General features: G+C 38.6%; 1 pseudogene across 1 annotated transcript; it reads right to left on the bottom strand.

The window, feature by feature from the left end:
* Positions 1 to 3,085: 3,085 nt before the first annotated feature.
* LOC114320034 (NADPH HC-toxin reductase 1-like) lies at positions 3,086 to 4,868 on the bottom strand (annotated as a pseudogene). The gene is made up of 5 exons (XR_014348032.1): positions 4,555 to 4,868; positions 4,345 to 4,464; positions 4,030 to 4,240; positions 3,600 to 3,940; positions 3,086 to 3,450 (listed from the first exon to the last, which is right to left on the bottom strand). The product of XR_014348032.1 is annotated as an NADPH HC-toxin reductase 1-like (transcript).
* Positions 4,869 to 5,166: the final 298 nt, after the last annotated feature.

Raw genomic sequence — 5,166 nt, 5'->3', positions numbered from 1 at the left:
TTAGAAATTGTTCCCAATCCTGTACCATCACAGCATGCCACTCATGAAGAAGAGCTACCGTAGCATGCAGCCAATGATGTAGAGTTGCAAGATGGATTGCCAGAAGAAGAAGATCCAGAAGAAGAGGGTGTTGAGCAGGGGGAGCCACAACCCCCTCCGCCAGAGACTGTTGGTCCACAGTTGCGAAGATCAACAAGAGAGTTTAAGCCGTCGTCAAAATACCTTGCTTCTGATTATATTTTGCTTACTAATGAGGGAGAGCCATAAAGTTTTCAAGAAGCTCAGAATCATAAGGAGAAAAGTAGCTGGCATCAAATTATGCAAGAAGAGATGCAGTCCTTGCAGAAGAATCAGACTTATGATTTGGTAAAACTTCCCTAGGGTTGAAAACCATTGCAGAACAAATGGGTGTTCAAGTTGAAGAAAGATGGCAGCAGAAAGCTAGTAAAGTATAAGGCTCGATTGGTTGTCAAAGGTTTCGGACAGAAGAAATGTATTGATTTTGATGAAATCTTCTCGCCAGTTGTGAAAATAACAATCATTTGAGTAGTTTTGGGACTAGCGGCCAGTTTGAATTTGGAACTTGAACAGATGGATGTGAAGACGACATTTCTCCATGGTGATCTGAAAGAAGAAATTTATATGGAGCAGCCAGAAGGTTTTGAAGTAAAAGAGAAAGAAAACTTAGTCTGCAGATTAAAGAAGAGTCTTTACGGCCTCAAACAAGCGCTGAGACGGTGGTACGAGAAGTTTGGCTCATTTATGGTGGGTTATGAGTACAAGAGAACTGCTGCAGATCAGTGTGTCTATGTCAGGAAATTTCCTGATGGAAACTTCATCATACTCCTACTCTATGTTGATGACATGTTGATTGTTGGACAGGATGCCACAATAATCAGATCAATGAAGAAGGAGTTATCACAGTCCTTTGGCATGAAGGACCTAGGCCCTGCACAGCAAATGTTGGGTATGCAAATTGTGCGTGACAGGAAAGCCAAGAAATTATGGCTGTCACAGGAGAAGTACGTTGAACGGGTGATTGCAAAGTTTAACATGAAAGATTCCAAACCAGTCAATACTCCACTGGCTAATCATTTCAAGCTGAGCAAGAGTTCTTGTCCCTCATCTACTAAAGAAAGAGAAGAGATGGAGGCTATTCCCTACTCATTCGCCGTAGAGAGTTTGATGTATACAATGGTGTCCACCCGACCAGATATTGCTCATGCTGTTGGAGTAGTAAGTAGATTCCTTTCCAATCTAGGAAAAGAGCATTGTGAAGCAGTCCAGTGGATTCTGAGGTACCTCAAGGGTACGACAAAAATGTGTTTGTGCTTTAGAGATGATAAACCAGTCTTGGAAGGCTATACGGATTCCGATATGGCGGGAGATCTTGATGGTAGAAAATCTACATCAGGATTTCTGTTCACTTTCGCAGGGGGAGCTGTGTCTTGGCAGTCTAAGTTGCAGAAGTGTGTTGTTTTATCCACAACCGAGGCAGAGTATATTGCCGCAGCGGAAGCTGGAAAAGAGATGTTGTGATTGCAGCGGTTTCTCCAAGAGTTGGGATTAAAGCAAGAAAAGTTCACGGTACATTGTGATAGCCAGAGTGCTATAGACCTGAGCAAGAATTCGATGTACCATTCTCGCACAAAGCACATTGATATTCGGTATCATTGGATACGCGAAGTGATGGAAAAATAATTATTGGAACTGATCAAGATCCATACATATAAGAATCCAGCTGACATACTGACAAAGGTGGTCTCGAGAAACAAACTCGAAATCTGCAGAGACATTGTCGGGATGGACTTCAATTGAGAATTCAGTTCTCCATATGGGCGTGGAAGAGGAGAATTGTTAGTGTCCAGCACCATTTCTCCACTGCCCAAATGGAGAACCCACTTGAAGAGAAGTGGGGGTGGCACCTCCCCATTAATGTGGGTGGGGGTGGCCACCGCCCCACTAATTGTTTGTGGCTCTCCTCTTCGTCAATTGTGTATAAATTGAGGTGAGGATGAGAGGTTTATGAACATACAGAGATATAGAGATTGTGAGAGTTCAAGTGTAGTGAGAGTGCTATAGTGAGAGAGTGAGGTGTGAGTGTGTAAACTCCCACCGGGAAATTCTATAGTGGATAGCTTTCCGTGGACGTAGGCAATTGCCGAACCACGTAAATATTCTTGTATTATTGTGTGTGATTGATTTCTGGTGTCTCTTAGTCCCAACATTTACTTTCACATACTACTATTAATCTTTGTTGATTATTGCCAACTAGCTTGAAAGTCGCCGATGTTAGACAGATAAATGGAGACATGGACAAATAGACAAATGGGTGATGATAAATGGTCTTGTAAATTGTTGTTGTCCTTATATTAGGATCTGGATAGAAATATCATTTTGCATCCTAAACATTATTAAAAAAGAAATTCAACTCCTGTTTGTTTAATGATATCAATTTTATACCAAATCTATTTAATTTTGAATCAATTTTACTTTTTCCATTAGCTGCCATTTAAAATCAAACGAAAGTTGCTGACGTGACACCGATTTGTCGTTTGAAATTTTATTTTGCTCCTCAAATTATCTCTAAAATATCAATTAAACCACCAAACTTCATTTGTTCGGGGTCTAATTGATATTTTGAGGATAGTTTGGAGGGTAAAATGAAATTTCAAATGAAGGTTGGGGGCCACATCGGTAACTTCTGTTTGATGATAGACGACAATTGACGGTGGGTAAAATTGATGCAAAATTGAATAGTTTTAAGTATAAAATTGATATTATTAAATTAATAAGTTAAATTGAATTTTAAGTGATAATTTGGTGTCAAAATTATAGTTTCTCATTTTAGATTTGCTGGCCTGAATAACAAAAAAAAAATAATTTATGAATTAAGAGATATTGAAATGAATGACAAATGTAGAAGAGCCCATAGCAATACAAGACACCGACAGTGTAGGTTGGTTGGTCGGAAAATGGCTCATTTGTCACATGGCTTGTGCATTTAAATCCTCATCTCTTTGATAAAAGCAAATAAACCATTACATATTTTTACCTTCAAATGACTGAAAATAAAAGACTCGCTAGCGATGCAACTCTGTGTTGCAAGGTGTGATCAAAGGGTAATTGCCCAATTGCATAAATCTTATAATGAACAACTAAATGAGACAGTTGTTGGTCATATATCAAAAGGCATGAGTTCATAGTTTGCAATGTATTTTTAGGGAAATTGTATAGATAAAGAAAAAGTGGACAGAACAAACACAATAGCGTATGCTATAAACTAGCATAGGTGAACAACTGATTTAGTGGGGCGAGAGAGCTCCTACTCGGATTCCACAATTCACACTGTCATCCAAGATCCTCTTCAAATCGTATTTGTACTGAAATCCCATTTCCATCAGCTAGGAGGAACCACAGTTGCTTCCTCTCTCCGGTCCTCCCATGAGCCTAGAATGGACTCATATTGTTAGATTGCTAACAATTAACTCTCTGATCAATTTGAACTTAAGTCGACAAAACTTGAATTCATGTCACGAGCAAATAGTTTTTATGAAAAAGAAAAAACACTATACAGTAAAGTCAACAGAGTCACTTACTCTGGTGATATCCTGAGTTGGGGATAGTTTTCGCATATGAATCGACCTCTCAGTGACTGTTTCTCCATGCAGAATATGTGGGCTTCACAAACATCATCAATGTGTAGTAGCGGAATTGAACCCAAAAATTCTTGGAGAAATCTTAAGGCGTTATAGTATGGGAGATTGCTGGTAAGCTGTGATATGATTGCAGATAAAGTACAAGTAGCAGGCAAGTAGGAAAGAAGAATGTCTCCTCCCACTAGTGCACAAGCCAGGCTCACCACTTCCAATTTACCATGTTGAATTTCATTATAGCTCAACACTTCTTTCTCTGCCAAAGTCTTTGATTTAATATACGCCTATGCAGGAAAAAATAAAAATAAAAATTAAATGAACTTTGGATTCATGGATTGAATTGAGTATGAACCAAAAGAGTGAAACAACATACCAGAAAAAAATCACTGCTGAAAGTATATGAGAGGCTTAGATAAGTCCAAGGATTCGTTGAAGGAGGGTTGATAGCCAGATTCATCTTCTTTCAACGGTGATGATGACATTACACTAGCAGTGTAGATGAGCCGCTTAACAGTTTGTGATCTAACACAAGAATCGGTTATGATCCTCGTGCTGGCAATGGCGGCTTCAGTTGTATCCTTGTACTCTTCAGTCATAACTAATTTTCAACTTCATTGAAAATTTTGATATAAATATATATATATATATATATATGTACATATATGATGTGAGAAGATATGAATTAGACCTGGGAGCTCTGGGAATTGTGTTGCTTGGGGGTAGCCACATGGAAAACAAATTGGCAGCCTCTAATTTCTGGTGTCTGCATGAGGAAGGGACCGTAGAAGGTCCACTTTGGATTTTTCATCTGCAACATAAAACCATTGAAAAATGGAGAATTCTTATTAAGATCATAACCACACAAACACAAAACTGAGAGAGACAGAGAGAAAGAGACCTAAGTTCCTTAGTGTGGCATGGACAGTATAGCCTTTCAGTAATAGCCTTTCAGTAATAGTAGAGCCTCCTGTAACATAAACCTTGGTGTAGTTGCTAATATCCTCCTTCATTGATTATCAATATATTTTTTTCCTTTCTTTGGAATTGTAAGTGTGAGAAAGGCTAAGCAATTTGAGTAGAGTTACTTCGATTAGGTATTTTTCTTTTCTTCTCTATCTTTCTTTGATGACGAAACACTTTGGCTTCAAATCTTGTGTCCCCATTGTCTGTCCAAACTCCCTGTACCCCCTATTCCTATTCTCATGGTGAGAACTGTTCATCTGCTAAACAGTGGTACACACCAATTACTATGCCACATCATACCAATTAATGCATTTAGCTTTATTCTCTACCAAAGCCCAGCTAAATTGTCTCCGTTGACCTTTCAAATCTTAAAACGACAGAAAATTTTCTGATAAAATAACCCCCACCCCACCGCTACCCATCCCTAGATATGTACCATAATATTTTTCATATAATATACATACATCTTGAAAAGATAACTGTTGTTCCTGTCCTAGGTTTGGTTGCTAACTTGGCTATTTAGCCTAGAAAAAGTCGTAAAAAACTT

The sequence above is a fragment of the Camellia sinensis genome, chromosome 13 (genome assembly GCF_055761805.1).
Source record: "Camellia sinensis isolate YWXY chromosome 13, ASM5576180v1, whole genome shotgun sequence".
NCBI classification, from domain to species: Eukaryota; Viridiplantae; Streptophyta; class Magnoliopsida; order Ericales; family Theaceae; genus Camellia; species Camellia sinensis.
Note: the sequence above shows the minus strand (reverse complement) of the source record. Positions and strands in the feature narration are given on the sequence as shown.